The following is a 24,005-nucleotide window of genomic DNA, read 5'->3' as shown; positions in this document are numbered from 1 at the left end:
TTATGTTGTATCTTCCCTCTTATTATGTGTCATTGCAAGATAGCCACTCAATAGAGTTATAAATATTCTCTAATGTGTTCATGTGGGCTAGCTTATATTTAAAAATATGACATATGCATGTTCTTATAAGATAAAAATATGACATATGCTTGTTCTTATAAAATTATATACTCTTTAAAAATCAAATAATGCTATAAATTAAATTCTGTATCTTGTTTATATATTTATATGCCTCAATTCCTTTACTAGCACTTCTTTAATGTTTGGATGGTTGATCAATTTTCCATGCATTTGATTGCCATTTTTCTTCTTTGAGTTATCTGTCAGCACATGTGACAATAACTCTTCTAGCTAGTCATATTTTTTTTATGTGAGGCGTATTGATGTCTGTGAATTAACTTGTAAATGTGTTGTAAACAGGACAGAGCCCTCTCTCCAGTGTCCTAATATGTACACTTTATGAATGCTTTCCTGGTAAGGAGTGGTCTGGGGTCCATGCTGGATTTATCACTGCTGAGCTGAGATTTGGACTCTCTGCCTTCAGGGAATTGACAGATACTGGCGCCCTCTGCTGACTTCTGAGATCCAGGCCACTATCCCGGGATCACTACACCTGTGCACAATTTGGCCTCTTTCCTCTGACCTAGGCAGTTTTAAGGCAGTTTTGTCCACCAGCCTTTCAGCACAGGAATACAGCCATTTAAGTATGGTAACATTTAATAGGAATCATATATTTTAAAAGAGGAAATGAAAAATGACCATTTTAGGGGCGTTGTAATCATTTTACTGAAAAGAGTGTTTCATGACTGGTATTTGAAAAATAACATTTTGCGGCTTTTATTAGTTTTACCGAATGAATGTATCAGGATATTAACCATCCTGCTTGGACTCTCAACACAATCAGAAGATAATCACTATTAATCATTTTAATGTGCATTCTGTTCATACTCTAAAAAAACATGTTGAGAAATATATATTTCAATTAATATGATAGCTCATTTAACATTTCATAATTATATGGCTGGCCATGTTTTGAAGTATTTATTGGGTATTTCGGTTGTTTTTTATGTGCCTTCTCTGTTGTAATCTTTGGCCCAGTTCTCTGTTGGTCAAGAGATCTTTATATGTCGAGAATATTAACCTCATGTCAAGAATACAGATCACAAATATTTTCTCCAAGCTTTTCATATACTTTCATTTTTTTGTATTTAAAAACATTTTTTAAAACATAACAAAATACAAACGCGAACATTCTTACCATATGATCATTCCGTTCTTGGTATATAATCGATAACTCACAATATGATCACATAGTTGTATATTCATCACCATGATCATTTCTTAGAACATTTGCATCAATTCAGAAAAAGAAATAAAAAGAAAACAGAAAAAAATGCATACATACCATATCCCTTACCCCTCTCCTTGATTGCTAGTATTTCCATGTACCCAATATATTTTAGTCTTTCTCCTATTTTTTTCTATACCCCTTATAACTCCCTTTCATTGATCACTAGCATTTCAATCTACTAAATTTATTTTAATATTTGTTTTCCCTATTATTTATTTATTTTTAATCCATATGTTTTACTCATCTGTCTATACCATAGATAGAAGGAGCATCAGACACAAGGTTTTCACAATCAAACACTCATGTTGCGAAAGCTGTATCATTATACAATCATCTTCAAGAAACGTGGCTACTGGAACACAGCTCTACATTTTCAGGTACTTCCCTCCAGCCTCTCCAATATACCTTAACTAAAAAGGTGATATCTATATAATGCATAAGAATAAACTCCAGATAATCTCTCGACTCTGATTGAAATCTCTCAGCCATTGACATTTTATTTTGTCTCATTTTTCTCTTCCCCCTTTTGGTCTAGAAGGTTTTCTCATTTCCTTGATGCTGAGTCTCAGCTCATTCTAGGATTTCTGTCCCACATTGCCAGGAAGGTTTACATCCCTGGAACTCACATCCCACGTAGAGAGCGGGAGGGCAGTGAGTTTGCTTTCATGTTGGCTGAGAGAGAGAGGCCACATCTGAGCAACAAAAGAGGTTCTCTTGGGGGTAACTCTTAGGCCTAATTTTCAGTAGGTTTAGCCTATCCTTTGTGGGGTTAAGTTTCATATGGACAATCCCCAAGATTGAGGGCTCAGCCTATTGCTTTGGTTGTCCCCACTGCTTGTGAGAATATCAGGAATTCTCCACTTGGGGAAGTTGAATTTTCCCCTGTCTCACTGTTCCCCCAAGGGGACTTGGCTTTATTCACTGTTAAAATCACTCTGGGATGTATCAAGGCGTAATTCTGGACAAGCCTACACAATCTCATGCCTTACTCAAGGTTCCATGTACTTATGGTGATCAATTAAATTGTCCAAATAAGTTAAATTAGGAAACACTCTAGTCAGATTATAAATTTTGTACCAAATAAACATTTTTTGCTTTAGTCTCATGCATAAGTTAAAGTTTTAAAATATGAATTACCATCTGTTTTCAACACCCTGCATTATTGACATTCCTTTGTTCTTCCTCATGCAAAAACATTTTTAAATTTGTACATTTAGTCACTATCATTGTACACTCTAGGCATTCCTAGATTATACCATCTCAGTTTTTATTGTCTATCTTCCTTCTGATCTCATTTGTGCCCCCAGGCCTCCTCCCTTTAACATTCTCACATTCAGCTTCATTCAATGTACTAATATTATTGTATTACAGTTAGGTGGTAAAATGCTATTCATTTCTGAATTTTTACAATCAGTCCTATTGCACAATCTGTATCCCTCCAGCTCCAATTACCCAATATTTACCTTATTTCTGTCTCCTGATGGTCTCTGTTCTTAGCTGAAATTCTCCAACTTCATTCACTAGTATTAGTTCGTATCAGTGAGACCATACAGTATTTGTCTTTTTGTTTCTGGCTAATCTCACTCAGCATAATGTCTTCAAGGTCCATCCATGTTGTTACATACTGCATAACTTTATTCTGTCATACAGCTGTGTAATATTTCATCGTATGTATATACCACAGCTTGCTTAGTCACTCATCTGTTGATGGACACTTTGGCTGTTTCCATCTCTTGGCAGTTGTAAATAATGCTGCTATAAACATTGGTGTGCAAATGTCCATTTGTGTTCTTGCCCTCCAGTCCTCTGAGTAGATACTTTGCAATGGTATTGCCGCATAATATGGCAATTCTATACTTAGCTTCCTGAGGAACCGCAAAACTGCCTTCCGCAGTGGTTGTACCATTTGACATTCCCACCAACAGTGGATAAATATGCCTCTTTCTCCACATCTTCTCCAACATTTGTTTTCTGTTTTATTGATAATGGCCATTCTGCTGGGGGTGTGAGATGGTATCTCGTGGTTTTGATTTGCATTTCCCTAATAGCTAGGGAGGCTGAGCATCGTTTCATGTGCCTTTTGGCCATTTGTATTTCCTCTTCTGAGAAGTGTCTGTTCTTGCCTTTTGCCCATTTTGTAATTGGGTTGTTTGTCATTTTGCTGTTGAGTTGAACAATCTCTTTATATATTCTGGATACCAGGCCGTTATCTGATATATTGTTTCCAAATATTCTCTCCCATTGTGTAGGCTGCTTTTTTTTTGTTTCTTGACAAAGTTCTTTGATGCACAAAAGTGTTTCATTTTGAGGAGTTCCCATTTACTTATTTATTTCTTCAGTGCTCATGCTTTGAGTGTAAGATCTAGGAAACTGCCTCCTATTATAAGATTTATAAGATATTTCCCTACATTTTCTTCTAAAAGTCTTATGGTCTTAGATCTATTGTTTAGGTATTTGATTCATTTTGAGTTAATTTTTAAAGGGTATAAGATATGGATCCTCTTTCATTCTTTTGCATGTGGATATCTAGTTCTCTAAGCACCATTTATTGAAGAGACTGTTCTCTCCCAGGTGAGTTGGCTTGACTGCCTTATCAAATATCAATTGTCCATAGATGAGAGGTTTTACATCTGAACAATCTATTTGATTCCATCGGTCAGTATACGTATGTTCATGCCAGAACCATGCTGTTTTGATGACTGTAACTTCATAATATGCTTTAAAGTCACCTCCAACTTCATTTTTCTGTCTCAGGATATTTTTAGCTATTCGGGGCATCCTGCCCTTCCAGATAAGTTTGGTTATTGGTTTTTCTATTTCTGCAAACTAAGTTTCTTGGATTTTAATTGGTATTGCATTGGCTCTGTAAATCAATTAAGGTAGAATTGACATCTTAACTATATTTAGTCTTCCAACCCATGAACACAGTATACCCTTCCATTTACTTAAGTCTTCTGTGATTTCTTTTAGCAATTTCTTGTAGTTTTCTTTGTATAGGTCTTTTGTATCCTCAGTTAAATTTATTCCCAAATATTTTATTCTTTTGGTTCCAATTATAAATGGATTTTTTTCTTGATTTTCCCCTCAGATTGTTCATTACTAGTGTATAGAAACACCACAGATTTTTGAGTGTTGGTCTTGTAACCTGCCACTTTGCTGTACTCATTCATTAGCTCTAGTAATTTTGCTGTGGATTTTTCAGAGTTTTTGACATATATTATCATATCATCTGCAAATAGTGAGAGTTTTACTTCTTCCTTTCCAATTTTGATGCCTCATATTTCTTTTCCTTGTCTAATTGCTTTGGCTAGAACTTCCAACACAATGTTGAATAACAATGGTGATAGTGGACATCCTTGTCTTGTTCCTGATCTTAGGGGGAAATTTTTCAGTTTTTCCCCATTGAGGATGATGTTAGTTGTGGCTTTGTCATATATTTCCTCTATCATATTGAGAAAATTCCCATCTATTCTTACCTTTGAAGTGTTTTCAACAAGAAAGGATGTTGAATTTTGTCGAATGCCTTTTTTGCATTAATCGAGATGATCATCTGATTTTTCTGCTTTGATTTGTTGATATGGTGTATTACATTAATTGATTCTCTTATGTTGAACCATCCTTGCATACCTGGGATGAATCTTACTTAGTCATAGTGTATAATTCTTTTAATGTGGTGCTGGATTTGATTTGCAAGAATTCTGTTGAGGAGTTTTGCATCTATATTCATTAGAGAGAGATTGGTCTATAATTTTCTTTTCTTATAGTATCTTTGTCTGGTTTTGGCATGAGGGTGATGGCTTCATAGAACGAATTAGGTAGTCTTCCTTCCTCTTTAATTTTTTTGAAGAGTTTGAGCAAGATTAGTACTAATTCTTTCTTGAATGTTTGGTAGAATTCACATGTGATGCCATTTGGTCCTGGACTTTTGTTTTTTGGGAGCTTCTTAATGACTAATTCAATTTCTTTGCTTGTGATTGGTTTATTGAGGTAGTCTATTTCTTCTCGAGTCAGTGTTGGTTGTTCATGCCTTTTTAGGAAGTTGTCAATTTTATCTACATTGTCTAGTTTATTAGCATAAAGTTGTTCATAGTATCCTGTCATTACCTCCTTTATTTCTGCAGGGTCAGTAGTTATGTCTCCTCTTCCATTTCTGATTTTATTTATTTGCAACCTCTCTCTTCTTTTGGTCAACCTCACTAAGGGTCCATCAATCTTATTGATTTCCTCATAGAACCAAGTTCTGGTTTTGTTGATTTCCTTGATTGTTTTCATGTTCTCAATTTCATTTATTTCTGCCCTAATCTTCATTATTTATTTCCTTTTGATTGCTTTTGGGTTAGTCTTCTGATATTTTTCTAGTTCTTCCAAGTGGACAGTTAATTCCTAGATTTTTGCTCTTTCTTCTCTTTTGATATAGGCATTTAGGGCAATAAATTTCCCTCTTAGCACTGCCTTTGATTCATCCTATAAATTTTGATATGTTGTATTTTCATTTTCATTTGCCTCGAGATATTTACTGATTTCTGTTGTAGTTTCTTCCTTCACACTGGTTGTTTAAGAGTGTGTTGTTGAGCCTCCATATATGTGAATTTTCTGGCCCTCTGCTTATTATTGATTTCCAACTTCATTCCTTTGAGAAAATGTTTTGTATGATTTCAATCTTTTTAAATTTATTGAGACTTGCTTTGTGATCCAGCATATGGTCTATCCTTGAGCATGATCCATGCACACTTGAGAAAAAGGTGTATCCTGCTGTTGTGGGGTGTAATGTTCTATAAATGTCTGTTAAGTCTAGCTCATTTATTGCATTATTCAAATTCTCCATTTCTTTATTAATCCTCTGTCTAGATGTTCTGTCCACTGATGAGAGTGGGGAATTGAAGTCTCCAACTATTATGGTTGATGTGTCTATTTCTCTTTTCAGTGTTTGCCTCATGTATTTTGGAGCTCTCTGGTTTGGTGCATAAATATTTATGATTGTTATGTCTTCTTGTTGAATTGTTCCTTTTATTAATGGATAGTATCCTTCTTTGTCTCTTTTAATTGTTTTACATTTGAAGTCTAATTTGTAAGATATTAGTATAGCTGCTCATGCTCTTTTCTGATTGATGTTTTCATGAAATATCTTTTTCCAACCTTTCATTTTCAACCTATGTTTATCCTTGGGTCTAAGATGCATCTCCTGCAGACAGCATATAGATGGGTCCTGTTTTTAATCCATTCTGCCAATCTATGTCTTTTGATTGGGGAGTTTAATCTATCAACATTTAGTTTTATTATTGTAAGGGCAGCACTTTCTTCTGCCATTTTGCCTTTTGGATTTTAGATGTCATATCTAATTTTTCTTCTTTTTACCTTTACTGATAGTCTTCATTTCTACACTCTTCTCCACACCTCTCTCTTCTGTCTTTTCTTATCTGTCTCTAGTGCTCCCTTTAGTATTGCTTGCAGAGTCAGTCTCTTGGTCACAAATTCTCTCAGTGATTTTTTGTCTGAAAATGTTTTAATTTCCCCCTCATTTTTGAAAGACAGTTTTGCTGGATATAGAATTCTTGGTTGGAAGTCTTTCTGTTTTAGTATCTTAAATGTATCATTCCACTGTCTTCTTGCCTCCATGATTTCTCCTGAGAAATCTACACATAGTTTTATTGGGCTTCCCTTGTATGTGATGGATTGTTTTTCTCTTGGTGCTTTCAAGATTCTCCCTTTCTCTTTGATATCTGACATTCTGATTAGTAAGTGTCTTGGAGTACGTCTTATTTGGACCTATTCTGTTTGGAGTATGCTGCACTTCTTGGATCTGTAACTTTAAGTCTTTCATAAGAGATGGGAAATGTCCCATGATAATTTCCTCCATTAGTTATTTTCTTCCTTTTCCCTTCTCTTCTCCTTCTGGGACACCCACAACATTTATATTTGTGCACTTCATGTTGTCGTTCAGTTCCCTGGGTCCCTGCTCATATTTTTCCATTCTTTTCACTATATTTTCTTTTGTTTATCGGATTTTAGATGTCCCATCCTCCAGTTCACTAATCCTATCTTCTGCATCTTGAACTCTAACATTGTAGGTTTCCATTGTTTTTTTAATCTCTTCTACTGTGCCTTTCATTCCAATAAGTTCTGTGATTTGTTTTTACAGACTTTCAATTTCTTCTTTTTGTTCATTCTTTGCCTTCCTTATATCCTCCCTCAATTCATTGATTTGATTTTTGATGAGGTTTTCCATATCTGTTGGAACATTCTAAATTAATTGTTTCAACTCCTATATCTTATTTGAATTGTTGGTTTTTTCCTTTGGGCCATATCTTTATTTTTCCTAGTATGATTTGTGATTTTTTTGCTGGCATCTAGGCATTTAATTTCCTTAAATAGTTTATTCTGGAGATTGCTTTCCTTTTTTTTTTACCTAGGATTTTCTTGCTGGGCGATTTTGTGTCTATCTGTTCTTTGACATTCAGTTCAGCTTATTCTAGCACTCTAGCTTAGATTTTGTTTAACAGACTGGAATTTTTCTATTCTTGTTTTCTTGGTTCTTGCCCTGTATATATGGTGCCTTCCCCCCCCCCCCCCAGGAGGGTCTACTTAGGTATTATAGACCTTGGTCAGATTTTCCTAGACAAAACTGGCCTCCTCTCAGGAGGAAAGAGTCACCTGCATCAGTTTTCCCAGAGCATGAGAACTAGCAGGTTGAAAGACATTCCTGTGAAGCCTCTGGACTCTGTGTTTTTCCTATCCTGCTCAGTATGTGGCACTTGTCTGTCTGTGGGTCCCATCAGCATAAGGTGATGTGGTACCTTTAACTTCAGCAGACTGTCCCTGCTGGGGGCATGTTTGAGACAGAGAGGGTGTAGGCTGGCTTTAATTGTTGCAGTTTTCCAGACCCTGGGATCTGAATTCCTTAGGGAGAGATTCTACCTGAGCTGGGTCCCACCTCTCTCCTGGGGAAGGCTCAGCCTCCTGACAAGCTCTCAAACAAGCTTAATTTTGCCCATGCCTGGGTGGTTGGAGCCTGAGAAGCCCTGCAGTTGTATCCAAACAGCAGTCAAGCCATAGAAACATAGCCACAAAAAAGAAAAGAAAAACATCCTTTTCAGAGCAGGACCCCCGTTCCTCAGGTTTGCCAAGAGCTTAAGTTGGTATGTTGCTCTGTGTATCTCCAGGTCCTATATGCCCCATTCTTTCCTTCAGGGCCCAAACCCTTTAGAGTATTTTGTGGCATCTGATCCAAAAAAACCTCTAGGTTTTTTTTTTCTTTTTCCATCAGCCCTGCCCCCTCTTCACCTGGGCAGAAACCATCCATCTCAGCTTTTACTTGAGGTTCAGCTGAGCTGGGAGCCTATTTTTAGTGGTCAGAATTTGTTAATTAATTCCACAGTTGGAGCTTGGTTGTGCTCAGCCCCTGCTGCTAGTAAAGTCTCTTTCCTTTCCCTTCTGGGAAGCAGCTTGTGGGGGATGGGTACCAGCTGCCATGGCTTGGGGTACTTACAGTTCTAGGTGGGCTCACAGCCAATCCAGCTTGTCCAGACTGGGGCACACTGTGTGTCCAATCACTGACATGGCCCCAGTAGTTGTTCTGTATTGTTCCTGGCTATTCACTAACTGCTCCGGAGGAAGAACTAAATCCCACTCCTCACTAAGCCACCATCTTGGCTCCTCCTTTTCATATACTTTCTACTTACAAATTTTATGAACAGGTGGTGTTTTAAAAACAATATATTTCTTTTCAGATATAAAATGAAGTAAAGCTCATTGTTAGAAGAAATCCTAAACAATGAACTTAAGTTCATTGTTCACCCACATGATGAGAGCAGAAAAATATTGGCATTCTGTGTAATTGCACGTTTTCAATTCTTAAGCATTAATTTAGAAGTTTCTTTCTGTGATGAAAGTTGCTTAACCTCTCATAACTCCTGTACGCTGTTCTGAATAATGGTGACAATAAACAGTAACTTTAACAGTGGTAAGGACTAAATTAGATAAAGTATAAATTACTAGTTGATTAAAGTCATTCTGTAAATATCATAATCTTTACTCAGGCTAACCTTCCAGAGAGAGCAATAACCCTGCTTCCATTTGGACGTTGCTCATCATCTCAGGGACTAGCTCAACCATGTGACTCCTATATCCAGGTGTGCCAGTTTGAAACTATTATGTACCCCAGAAAAACCACGTCTTGTTCCTGATCCAATCTCATGGGGGCAGCCATTTCTTTTAATCCTGATTCAAAATTGCAGGGCAGAAAACTGTGATTGTATTATTTCCATGAAGGTGTGACACATCCAATTGTGGGTGTGACCATTTGATTAGATGGAGTTATGAGTCAGCCCATTCAAGGTGGGTTTTGATTAGTATTCTAGTTTGCTAGCTGCCAGAATGTGATATACCAGAAACAGAATGGTTTTTAAAAAGGGGAATTTATTAAGTCACAAGTTTACAGCTGTGAAAATGTCAAAATTAAAGCAAGGCTATAGAAATGTCCAATCTAAGGAATCCAGGGAAAGATACCTTGGTTCAAGAAGGCCGATAAAGTTCAGGGTTTCTGTCTCAACTGGAGAAGCACATGGCAAACATAGCAACATCTGCTAGCTTTCTTTCCAGGTTTCTTGTTTCATGAAGCTCCCCTGAGGGCATTTTCCTTCTTCATCTCCAAAGGTCTCTGGCTATGTAGACTCATGGTTCTCATGGTTCTGTCCTCTCATGGCTCTGTCTCTCAAAAATGCTTCCTCTTTTTAAAGGTTCCAGTAAACTAATCAAGACCCACCTGGAATGGGTGGAGTCACATCTACCTCTAATCAACGGTTAATCCTCACAATTGGGTGAGTCACATCTCTGAGGAGATAATAAAAAAAAGCTTCCACCCAGCAATATTGAAGGAGGATTAAAGGACATGGCTTTTCTGCAGTCCACAACTTCAAACTGGCACAATTAGTTTACTGGAGTCCTTTAAAAGGGGAAATATATTGGAGAAACCTCAGTGCTGATATATAGAGAGAAATTTGAAGACACAGAAAGAAAACGTCTCCAGGGAGGTCATTTAAAATGAGAAGCCATGAGAAGAAGCTAGCAGATGTCACCACATGCCTTCCCAACTGACAGAGAAACCCTGAATGTCGTTGGCCCTTTCTTGAGTCAAGGTAATTTTCTCTGTATGCCTTGATTTGGACATTTTTATGGACTTAGAACTGTAAACTTATAACTTAATAAATTCTCTTCATAAAAGTCAACCCATTCCTGGTTTATTGCATTTCCAACAGCATTAACAAAATAAAACACCAGATCTCTTGGCACAAGATTTCAGCTTTATCATCAGTATCATGTTGAGTATTCATGTGGAACTCTAGGAGCATTTAAAACAATCAGAACATAAGCCATGAAAGCTATCATCTAAAAGGAAGTCTGATGGGTATATTGTGGGGAGAAAAAGAGATAGACTCCAGCTCCTGTCTCTTACTTGAGGTGTAACCCTGGAAAGGTAGTGTGTTTTGTGAGCCTATCCTTGGTCATCCATAAAATGAGAATAATGATATCTTCTTCATAGAACTGTGGTGGGAAAGATAAAACATAGAAATGTCTGGCACATTCTAGGACTTGAACATATTTTAGCCCTGCCCAACATGCCTCCCATACAAGATATGAATTTGGAAATAAACCAAATAAATCATATAAGTCACAGAGAGAATCTGGAAATGTAACCCCAAAAGAGAAACCTGCAGATGTTTACCTAACATGTGAGTTTTGGTGTCTTTTCTAATTGGGAGGATGAATTAAGCAAGAGATTTCAATTCCTGTCCCCTTATTTTACCTTCCAGCTTGATACTGGTGGGTCAGTTTACAAATGAGCCTCAATAAAAGACAGAGTAAGGAAAACCAATCATTAAAAAGGGTCTGCTGGTCAAAAGACTGGATTCAGGAGGCCTGTGACCAAGCTCAATGACAGGATTTTGGATGAGTTTCTCTCCCTCTGCTGGCCTCAGTCTTAAAGCAGAATACTCAGTATAGAAACAGTGTTTAAGAGTGTCGGCTTTGGAGTCAGACATAACTCTATTAAGCATTGGCTCTTTTAGTTGTGGAATGCATGACCTTAGAAAGCAATTCACTTTCTCTTAGTCTCACATTTCCTCTTCTGTTAAAAAGAAATTGAGGTGATACCTGCCCTTTAAGGGTGTAGTGAAGAGTAAATAAATAGTACATTGAAAGCACCCAGAGCAATGCCTGGAACCTCCTACTTCTGAATACATATTTGCATCATTCATTATAATTATCATTATTCCTCCCAGACATCCAAAAAAAAATAGTCATTCAGATGGGGTTTGCATTTTCAGGTGATGTAACTGTTCAATGGTGCTGCGATGTCGTCATTGTTGGAGGAAAACTGGTTGACATATAGATTAAAGGAAGAGTAAAAAGGTGATGAGAAACCCAGAAATATATTATTAAATATGCAAAAGGTATGCCATTTCCATTCAATGGACTCTGATGCATTGTTCAAGAAATGGAGCAAGTAGAGCTGTAAGCTATTCTATTGAAATCTGTGTTAGATATTTTCCCCAAAACAAGATGATAATAACATACAACTGAATATGTAACAGTTTTATGAAATGTTGATGTCATATATATATGATATATTCACACATATAAATGCAAGGAAAATAAGGGAATGAAAGTGAAATATTAATCATTTTTCAGTGATGGTGAGATTGCTGTTTTTTAATGTTTTCATCTGTGATAACTGTGTTTTAATAATTTGGTAAAATGAGTATACATTGCATTTATGATAAAAATTCATCCCCTAAAAGGTTTATTTGTTACTTAGCAAACACACAAAATGTTTTAGAGAGGGAATGATGCCATTAAATGGCAGTATAAGACATCCTCAAGAACTTTCCCCCTTAGAGACAACAAAATAAAAGATCAGATTCAACACTCTTGAAACTCTGGGGGATGATTGGAGACTAGAGAACAGCTCAACAAATGCTGAATAAAAAAAAAAACTCCAAAAAATGATAGGAGAGACTTAGGACAAATATATCTATTCAGATCCCTCCCCAGTGCTTGGATATGTCTGGCAGTTTGTGTGACTCAGGTGGTGGCTTCCTGGCTCAGGCACATCCTAAGGAAGTCTCTGATGACTGATCCATTCACAGTGGTGTTTTTATGGCTTACATGCATTCAAATGAGGGTCCCTGGGGCCCCATAGGCCCACAGAGGTGGTTGAGCAGTCTTCTCATATTCAGTGTGGCTCCTGAAGTGATATCAACCAAGGGCGGCACATTGGCAAATTGTATACATTCCTAGTCTGGGTCTTTAGGGTCTTCTTGCTAGTCCATCTGAATACTGGGTGGCTTTGCACATCAATATAAGCTGACTCTACGGAGGATAGACATGGGTTCCCTTACCCAGAAATTACCTGAGGTAGAAAAACTCTGCAGCAAGGGGAGAAGAACTGCTGAATAGCAGTGTTATGTAATCCATAACAGCGATACTGTTTTGCTTTAAAGAGTCCAAAGGACCTGGGTACTACATTTCATTTGACTGAGCTCTTACATATGTTATGAAACCCAAAAGCCAAAGCAGGATCAAGCCCACAACCCTGACAAAAATATCTTAAATCAGACATGCTCAGTCAACTCAACATGCATGACCGTCAGATGATGAAGAAGCCAGAAGGGGTGGCAGCTCTTTATTACAGAAAAGTTCTTCCTGCTCCTAGACTTTGCAAATGCAGCCTTCATTCCAGGTAATTAAGCTTTTAGTCATTAAATGAAACATCATTAATGATCTGCTGACATCTCATCCCAAAGGCCAGAGCACACAGATGAGGAAATTTTACTTTTTGTGCATCGTTTTCTTCTCACAGGGACATGTCCTGTAGGCTTCATAATCCTTAATTATTGAAAGGCTCCCTGTCAGTTGCAAGAAGAGCTTTAATAGCTATAACACATCAAAAAGGGTCCAAAAGAGAAAGGGAAGTGATCCCATGGCAGCCAATCTCCATGCTGAGAGAAGAGTCTATCTGTTCTTCTTACTGCATAATTTTGATGTTCCTGTCTTCTAGTTCACTGATTCTTTCTTCTGCCTGTCCACATATGTTTTCTGAGTGTCTTCAGTGTATTTTAACTGTTCATTACTGTATTTTTTATTCTCATAAGTTCTATTATGTGTTTTTTTTAACTTTCTATTTCTTTTTTTATACATTGTATTCCTTATATCCTTTAGGTCTATATCCCTGTTTAGTTTATTTCTATCCATATTTTGCTTTAGTCCTTGAATTGATTTAGGAAATTTGATTGACTGTCTTCGGTTACTTGCTCCACAATCTGTGTTTTTTCTGAAGATTTTATTTTTCCCTTGGCTGAACCTTGTCTTCCTGTTTCTTTGCATGGTTTGTGATCTTTTGTTGATGTCTGGGCATTTTTTTTTTGATGTGCTAAAATTGTGGAAGCCAGTTTCTCCCTTTTGCCTAGTGTTTTGGTATAGATTTATTGTGTGTTAAGATACTTCTTCCATGCTAGGTTCAGTTTATACTGAACTTTTAAAGCAGCCCATGTTTTACAGTTTGAAGTTTCTCAGGTCTCTCTGCACCTGTCTTGCCACAGCCATGCTCAGTAACTGTTAAGATTACTATGTTATGTGCTACTGTTTCCTCTCCAGTTGAGTATTTTCTTTCTTCTCTTCCTCCTCCTGGAGTCCCGGTATTTTAGTTTTGTTAAAGTTGTGGTGATACAATATATCAGAAACCATATTGCTTTTAAAAAGGAAATTCATTAAGTTGCAAGTTTACTGTTTTAAGGCTATAAAAATAACCAAACTATGGCATCCAGTCTCTGGTTCAAGAAAGACCAATGGGTTCAAAACACTTCTGTCAGCTGGGAAGGCATCTGCTGGGGTCTCTGGCTTCTCGTTTCAAAGAACTTCCCCAGGGGCATTTTCCTTCTTCATCTACAAAAATCTCTGACTGTGTGGGCTCTAAAGCTTTCTCCAAAATCTTTCTTCTTAAAGGGCTCCCATAAGCAACCTCACTTAGAATGCATGGAAATACATCTCCATGGAAACAACCTAATCAAAATGTACCATCCATAATTGGGTGGGTGGGTCACATCTCCATGGAAACAACTAAAAAGGTCCCACCCAGCAATATTGAATGAGGATTAAAGAACATGGTTTTTCTGAGGTACACAGTTTCAAACTGGCACACCTGGGCTGTACTCTGTCTTTATTCCAGTTTTCCTCCCCAGTTGCTCTGATTTTCTCAACTCCTCTCCATCTCTCCAGGCCACCTTTTCTCTCCAACTTTCAGCCCTGACATTTCCCTCCCTTACAGTGGTTCTATTTTTCCATTTCATGTGGCAATTTTTGCCTTTGGTAGTCTCTAAATTAGGGGATCTTGATTGTTAAAGCTAGATGGTGTCAGTTTTCAAAAGCACTGAATATTTTTTTAGGTATGCCAAAAATTAAAGACTAGGCTGGAAGTATGCACAGCTTGCCATGAGCTCTACTGTGAGTCATTCTGATCTTGAGGGTACCACACTATATGCTTGCATATGCCAACCATTAGGGCCCTGCCTTGGATCCATGTGGCCTTGGGTCCCCATGTCTGAGTGTACATGGGCCTCTGAGTTCCTTCTGTAGATGACTTTGTGATCAGCGACCTTGGCAAGAGGTGTCTTGGCCAGAGGGGCTGCGTGTCTCTTAAAGAATGCAGGACTGAGTGAGGGGGAGGGGTCTGTACTGGAATGCCCATTCTGCTCTCTTAATTCTTTTTTTCCTCAATTCAACATTTGCAGTGTCTTCTCCAGTCTCTATCATTCTCCAGAGTGCCAAGCAAGTTGAATCTCCCCTTTTATTTAGTTTCTCTATATGGAAACATTCTTGGGAATGTCTTATGTCACCATCTTGATGACACCATCCCTTTCCATGACATTTTAATTCAACCTATGTCTTTCCACCTCATCTAAGCTCCAAGATAGGCATAAAATCCAACAGCCTAACAAACATAGTAAATGTGAAAGCTAGCAACCTAGCAGCCATTGGAGAAGGTAGAAAACATTTGGAAATCTTCAGAAATACCCTTTACCAGAGAATTGTCACTATTTAACCTTCTGGTAGCTTCCTGGAAACTTACACTCTCAAGGCTTGTCTTAATTTGACCTAAATCAGAACTTGTTATCTGCAAACATCTCCATTACCAGAGTATTTGTCAAAAACAATAATCAGTAATTGTTTAATATATCATATAGCAGAGACAGCAATATTAGTTGTTACTAACAGGAGACTGCCCATTCTAGTTTGTAAGCTGCTGGAATGCAATATTCCAGAAATGGAATGGCTTTTTAAAAAGGAAAATTTATTAAGTTGCAAGTTTATATGTTCTGAGGCCATGAAAATGTCCAAATGAGGGCAAGACTATGATGTCCAAATTAAGGCACTATCAAGAGGTTACCTTCACTCAAGAAAGGCTGAGGAAGTTCAGTGTTTCTCTCTCAGCTGGAAGGGCACATGGCAAAGTCTGCTAGCTTTCTCTTATGGCTTCTTGTTTCATGAAGCTCCCCCAGGGACGTTTTCCTTATTCACCTCTAAAGGTCTCTGGCTGTGTGGGCTCTCGTGGTTCTCATCACCCTGTCCTCTCATGGCTCTGTCTCTGTCTCCAAATGGTTCCTCTTTTAAAGGATTCCAGCAAACTAATCAAGACCCACCTAGAAAAGTTGGAGTCACATCTTCCTCTAATCAAAGGTTAATACCCAAATTTGGACATGTCACAACTCAGTGGATATTATTTAATCAGATACCTACAGTACCGAAATGGATTAAAAGAAATAGCTGCCTCCAGAAGATCGATTAGGATTAAAACATGGCCTTTCTAGGGTGCGTAATCCTTTCCAACCACCACACTGCCCCCGAAACTTAAAAGAATAATTTGAAGAATGAGATGTACATAGAGTAGTAGTTTAGAATGATCTGACATATTCTTGAGAATTCCAGAATGCCTAACTTATTGGATTAATCCAGTAAAGTCATGAAATAAGAAAGCAGCATCAGCAAAAACAATAACAACAAAAGTCAAAAGAAATAACAGCAAACACCGAGGAGGGTAAGAATCTGATTTCCAGTGTTGCCACTTTATATTATTTAAAATGTCCAATTTTCAGTCAAAAACTATGAGGTGTACAAGGAAAAAAGAAAACATGACCTATGCACAAGCAAAACAGTCAATGGAAACTGTTTCTGGCCATGCCAAGATGTTATAAATATGTTCAAAGACCTAAAGAAAATATATCTAAATAATTAATGCAAAGTATGACAAAGATGTCTCACCAAATCAAGAATATGAATGAATAGATCAAAATAATAACGGAGTGAAATATAAATTCTAGAGTTAAAAGTACAATAATTGAAACAAAAACACTGGAGATGCTCAACATCAGACTTGATTTATCAGAAGAAATAATCAACAAACTTGAGGACCAATCTGAAGAACAGAAAGAATAAAAAGACTGAAGAATCTGAACAGAGCCTTAAAGACCCGTGGGGCATCATCAAATGTACCAACATACACAGAAAGAGAGGAGAGAGATAAAGGAACAGAAAGTCTATTTGAAGAAATAACGGTAAAATAAACTCAAATTTGATGAAAATCATTGATATACACATGTAAGGCACTCAATGAACTCTAATTTTGATAAACTCAAAGATAGTTACACCTAGACACATCATAGTAAAACTTCTGTAAACCAAAGATTAAGCGAGAATTTTGAAAGCAGCCAGGAAAAGTGACTCATCGCATACATGGGATCCTCAGTAAGAGTAGCATCTGACTTCTTATCAGAAGTAATGGAGGCCAGGAAGTGGTTTGACATACTCAAGTGCTGAAAGAAGGACTTCCAACCAAGCATTTCATTTGAGCAAAATTATTCTTAAAAATTGAAGGAGCAGTTAAGACTGTCCAGATTTAAAAATTCAGAGAATTTGTTGCTAGCAGGCACATTCTTTGAGAAAAGCTATAGGGAGTCTTCCAGACATTTGAAAAGACACTAAACAATAGCTTGACTCTGCATGACTAAGTAAACAGCACCAGTAAAAGACAGCATAAATGCATTTTTGTTTGTAACTTTTTTATTCTCCAGTCAGCAAAAAGAAATAATTATAAAACTGTATTTATGCACTTATAATGTACAAAAGTTGTAATTTGTATGTAAAAAATAGCACAAAGATGGGGGGATGGAACTATATTGAAGGAATTTTGAGTGTGTGTGTATACTACTGAAAGTAAGTTGGTATTGATCTAGACTAGATTGTTTTAAATTAAGATGCTAATTGTACTTCCCAAGAAAGCCAATAAAAAAATAACTAAAATAAGTGATAAATCAAAAAGGAAATTAAAATGGAATACAAGAAAATATTTATTTAAGAAAAAAGAAAGCAATAATGGAGGGCAAGAGAAAGAAAAAAAGACACAAAACATGCAGAAAACACATAGTAAAATAGAAAATGTAAATTTTATCTTATCAGTAATTATATTAAATAAAATTGTGCCAAGCACATCAATCAAAAGGCAGAACCTAGCAGAATGGAAAACAAACATGATCCAACTATATACTGTCCAGAAAAGACACTTTAAATCCAAAGACACAATTAGTTTGAAATAAATGATGGATGAACATATAAATAAATACCATGCAAAAATTTAAAGAGAACTGGAGTTTCTATACTAATATTGGAAACATAGACTGTTTTTTCAAAAGAATGTTTTTACTGTGTAAAATAATGTGTAGACAAAGCAAAGAAGAAAAAACAATAGTTTTCAAAACACTCTTCAACAAATAGTTACAAGAAAGATCCCATAGTGTCATGGGCTACCATACCATCATCTCAGATTTTTCCTTCTAGCTGCTACAGAATATAGGAGGCTAGATGGAATAAATTTTTTTTTATCATTACAATTGACTTATTTTTCTTTTTCATGAAAAATAACATATACACTGAAAAGCAATAAATTTCAAAGCACAGCACAGCAATTAGTTGTAAAACAGATTTCAGACTTTGGTATGGTTACAATTCTAAAATTTTAGGTTTTTACTTCTAGCTGCTCTAAGATACTGGAGACTAAAAGTAATATCAATATAATAATCCAGTAACCATACTTGTTTGTTAAACTCTACCTTCTCTATATAAGTTCACCATCACCTTTGATCTTTCTATCCCACTCTTTAGGGGTATTTGTGCCGTGCCCATTCTAACTTTTTCATGTTGGGAAGGGTGTCAATAACATGTGGTAAGAAGATGAAACTAGCTTATGTTTGGAGAGGCTGGCCCCTCTAGGTTTCAGGACTTATCTGGTTCAGGGACCCATTTGGAGGTTGTAGGTTTCTGGAAAGTTACCCTAGTGCGTGGAACCTTTGTAGAACCTTATATATTGCCCTAGGTGTTCTTTAGGATTCGATGGAATGGTTTTGGTTGGAGTTTGGGAGGTTATGATAGGTAGCAATGTCTAACTGAAGTTTGCATAAGAGCAGCCGCCAGAGTAGCCTCTCAACTCCATTTGAACTCTCTCAGCCACTGATGCCTTATTTGTTACACTTCTTTCCCCCCTTTTGGTCAAGATGGCATTGTTGATACCACGGTGCCAGGGCCAGTCTCATCCCTGGAATCATCTCTCATGCTACCAGGCAGACTTTCATCCCTGGATGTCATGTCCCACATAGAGGGGAGGGCAATGATTTCACTTGCAGAGTTGGGCTTAGAGAGAGTGAGGCCACATCTGAGCAACAAAAGAGGTCCTCCAGAAATAACTCTTAGGCATACTTATCATCTCTCATGCTACCAGGCAGACTTTCATCCCTGGATGTCATATCCCACATAGAGGGGAGGGCGATGATTTCACTTGCACAGTTGGGCTTAGAGTGAAACCACATCTACACAACAAAAGCAGTCCTCCAGAGGTGACTCTTAGACACAGCTATAGGTAGGCTAAGCTTTTCTGCTACAGACGTAAGCTTCACAAGAGCAAGCCTCAAGATCAAGGGCTTGGCCTATTGATTTGGGTGTCCCTAATGTTTGACACAGTATCAGGGGGTTCCCCAGTGGTAAAGTGAAATAGTTCCATATTTTTTCTCCCATCCTTCAAGGAACTTTGCCAATACATTTTGATTACCTGCTTAATATATTCTAGGATATATCCAGGCATTACCTTAAGCCATACAGGAATAAAGGCCCTTATTTTTATTTTGGGCTCCTTATGTTTCGAATGTTTAAATGAGCTATTTAGACAGGTTGAGTAAATTACGTACTACAAAACATTTAGGTTCTGGACAAAATAAACCTTTCCTTCTTTGGTATCAAAGAGTAGATGAGGTTCTAAAATATAGACAATGTTTTTCCTACCCCTGTGTTCTGAATTACCTTAATTTTGATCTGATTGCCTTCATTTTTATCTCTGAATACCATGTCATACATATATAAAATAGCCTCAAAAATTCAGAAATAATAATTACCACTCCAGATAAAATGTGACTGCTACAAGAGCTTACAATGTAGGCCCCTGTTTTCTTATAAGCATTTTCTAAATGAGACCATACAATAAATGCTTTTTTTGTCTTTGCCTTATTTTGCCTAACCAAATGTCCCACAGGTTCATTCATGATATTGCATGCCTCATAACTTGGTTCCTTTTTGTAGCAGCACAATATTTTAGCATATGTATAAACCATTATTTGCCAATCTACCTCTCAGTCAGTAAATCCTTCAGGCACCTGTAAATATAGACTTTTTTGGGGGGGACGGTGCATGGTCTGGAGATCGAACCTGGGTCTCCCAAATGGAAGGCGGGCATTCTTATCATTGAATCACGCTTAAACATAGACTTTCAAGACAACATTTTTTATATCAGAAAGTCAAAGCTATTATAAATTCTGCCTAACAAAAGAGCCCAAAATAACAAGAAATAATAACTGACAGAAAGGAAGGGAGAAATAGACACATCATCAGTAGTAGTTAGATATTTGAATACCTCACTTTCACTAATGAATAGCACGACTAGGCAGTAAATCAGCAAGGAGATATAAGACTTGACCAACTATAAACAAACTACATCTAGTATAATCTACGGAATATTCTAATTAATGACAGCAGAGTACATATTTCTCTAAGTGCATTCGGAATGGAATACTTTTCCACAATACACCCCATATTAAGCCATGAAGTAAGCCTCAATGAATTTTAAAGGACTGAAGTCATGCAAAATATGTTCTCTGATCACAGTGAATGAAATTAGTATTCAATAAAAGAAGTAAATTTGAGAATTCAAAATATGTGAAAATTAAATAGATACACTCTTAACCAATGGGTCAAAGAAGAAGTAACAAGGAAAATTAAAAGTACTTTGAAATGAATTAAAATGAAAACACAACATAACAAAACTTATAGAATGCAGTAAAATCAGTGCTTAAAGGGAAAGTTATATCTATTAAAAACCTTTATTATTAAAAAAAGGTCTATAATCTTGGTGGGCAACATACAGTTATGTGCATTCACTGTAAGTGCAGATCAACAAGAACTTTTCCCTACTTTTGAATTACCTCTAATTAATTTGGGTGATTCTTCCAGTTGTCAGAGAGAAATTGTGGTAACTGGGGTGAGAGAGTAGAGACGGCATTTTCGAGGTATCAGATTAAGGGGTCCCAAAGGATCTATCTTCTGTTGTGGCTACAGAGATATAAATGACATGGAGAGTACGAAAACAACAGACAAACCAATGAAATTAGAATTGGTTCTTTGAAAAAAGCAACAAAATTGACAAAGTTTTATCTAGACTGATAGTGGACTTGTACAGCACTATAAATCAAATTGACTTAACAAATACATGCACAATGCTCCTCTCAGAAAAGTAGAATAAGCATTTTTCTCATGTGCACCCTGAAAGGTCCCAAGCCTAGACCATATGTTATGGCAAACAAGTGCCAACAAATATAAAAAGCTTGAAATCGTACAAACTATCTTCTTCAACCTCAGTGCAATGACTCTGTGATATTAATATTAATAACAGAGGAAGAAACAGGAAAATTCACAAATGCGGAAATTAAACAGTACATTGTTAAACAACTAGCAAGCCAGAGAATAAATTAAAAGTGAAATTTAAAAATGTTTTTCAATATATCAGAAAGCTCAATGGGTCTGGAACACCTCTGTCAACTGGGAAAGCATGTAGTTGGCATCTGCAGGTACCTTGCTCATGGGCTCCATTGCTTTCATCCACTGTTCCTGTGGGGGTCCCTCACTTTGCTTCTCCAGAGATGGCTTTCATCTTTTGGAATTCCTTCGCTTTCCCATGGGAAAGCAAATGGCGATGTCTGCTGGACTCCAAGCACCTCCAAACATCCATGTCTCTGTTTCTCTGAAGCGATTGTTCTCCAAATGTCTACATCTGCTCTCTCTCTCTCTAAAATGTTTCTTCTTTTAAAGGACTCCAGGAAACTAATCAAGACCCACCTGGAATGGTGGAGTCACATCGGAATCTAATCAAAAGGTCACATACACAATTGGGCATACCACATCTTCGTGGAAATAATCTAATCAAAAGGTTCTGCCCTACAATTCTGAATTGGGATTAAAAGAAATGGCTGCCCCCATAAGGTTGGATCAGGATTAAAACATGGCTTTTCTTAAGTACATCATACTTCAAACCAGCTCAGTAACTATATGCAAAAAAGCTAGACAATGTAGACAGATGGATAACTTTCTAGAGAAACATAAGCAACCAATATTAACTCAAGAAGAAAGAGATGCTCTCAACAAACCAATCCCAAGTAAAGAGATTGCGTAAATTAACAAATAGCTCCCCAAAAAGAAAATTCCAAGACAAGATCCTTCACATGTGAATTCTACCAAGTATCCAAGAAAAAATTAGCACCAAGCCTGCTCAAACTCTTAAAAAGAGTTGAAGAGTGAAAACCACCTGTCATATTTTGAAGCCAACATGAACCTAATGCAAATTCCAGATAAAGATACTACAAGAAAAGAAAATTACAGATCAATCTCTTTAATGATTATAGATGCAAAAATCCTCAACAAAATCCTTACAAATCTAATCCAGAAGCACATTAAAATAATTATACAGCAAGACCAAGTAGGATTTATTTCAGGTATGCAAAGTTGGTTCAACACAAGAAAATCAATTAATGTAATACACCATATCAATAAATCAAAACAGAAAAATCACATGATCATCTCGATTGATGCAGGAATTTGACAAAATTCAACATTTTTTCTTCATGAAAACACTTCATAGGATAGAAATAGAAGGGAACTTCCTCAACATGTAAAAGGAATATAAGAAAAAGCCACAGTCAACATCATCCTCAATGGGGATAGACTGAAAGCTTACCCATTAAAATCAGGAACAAGACACGGATGCTCATTGTCACCATTGTTATACAACATTATGCTGGAAGTTCTAGCTAGAGCAATTAGACAAGAAAAAGAAATAAAAGGCATCCAGACTGGAAAGGAAGAAGTAAAACTCTCACTGTTTGCAGATGACATGAGACACCATATGTAGAAAATCCTGAAAAAATCAACAGCAAAGCTACTAGAGCTAATAAATGAACACAACAAAGTGGCAGGATACAAGATGAACATGCAAAAATCAGTAGCATGTCTATACACTAGTAATGAACAGTCTAAGGAGGAAATCAAGAAATAAATTTCATTCACATTAGCAGCAAAAGGATTAACTATTTAGGAATAAATTTAACCAAGGACGCAAAAGACCAATACACAGAAAGCTACAAGAAATTGCTAAAAATAATAAAAGACCTAAATAAATGGAAGGACACACCGTGCTCAAGGATTGAAAGACTAAATACAGTTAAGATGTCAATTCTGCCCAAATTGATTATAGATTCAATGCAATACCAATTAAAATCCCAATACCTTAATTTGCAGAAATAGAAAAACCAATAATTAAATTTATTTGCAAAGGTAGGGTGCCCTGAATAGCTAAAAATATCTTGAGAAAGAGTAATGAAGTGAGAGGTCTCACATTACCTAACTTCAAAGCGTATTAAAAAGCTGCAGTGGTCAAAACAGAGTGGTACTGGCATAAAGGTAGATATACTTATCAATGGAGATGAATTGAGTGTTCAGAAATAGACCTCTCGTCTATGAGCAATTGATCTTTGATAAGGTGGTCAAGCCAGCTCAGTGGGGACAAAACAGCCTTTTCATTAATGGTGTTTGGAGAATTGAATATCCCTATCCAAAAGAATGAAAGAGGACTCCTATTTCACAACTTTTACAAAAATGAACTGAAAATGGATAAAAGACCTGAGCATTAGACCCAAGAACATAAAGCTTAAGATGTCGTGATTTCATAAACCTTATACCCAAATCACAAGCAATGAAAGAAGAAATAGATAAATGTAATCTCTTCAAAATTAAACACTTTTGTGCATCAAAGGACTTTGTCCAGAAAGTATAACATCAGCCTTTGCAATGGGAGACACTATTTGGGAACCACATATCAGATAAAGGTTTAATATCCAGAATATATAAAGAGATCATAAACTCAACAACAAAAAGACAAACAACCCAATTTAAAAATGAGCAAAAGACATGGACAGACACTTTTCCAAAGAGGAATTATGAATGGCTCAAAAACATA

The 24,005-nt window shown here is 36.8% G+C and overlaps 1 non-coding gene across 1 annotated transcript; it reads left to right on the top strand.

Moving 5' to 3' along the window:
- Positions 1 to 20,801: 20,801 nt before the first annotated feature.
- On the top strand, positions 20,802 to 21,069 carry LOC143672387 (small nucleolar RNA U85). The gene has a single exon (XR_013169839.1). It is a non-coding gene; the product is annotated as a small nucleolar RNA U85 (small nucleolar RNA).
- Positions 21,070 to 24,005: the final 2,936 nt, after the last annotated feature.

The sequence above is a fragment of the Tamandua tetradactyla genome, chromosome X (assembly GCF_023851605.1).
Source record: "Tamandua tetradactyla isolate mTamTet1 chromosome X, mTamTet1.pri, whole genome shotgun sequence".
Classification (NCBI taxonomy): domain Eukaryota; kingdom Metazoa; phylum Chordata; class Mammalia; order Pilosa; family Myrmecophagidae; genus Tamandua; species Tamandua tetradactyla.
This window is presented reverse-complemented; position numbering and strand designations above follow the sequence as displayed.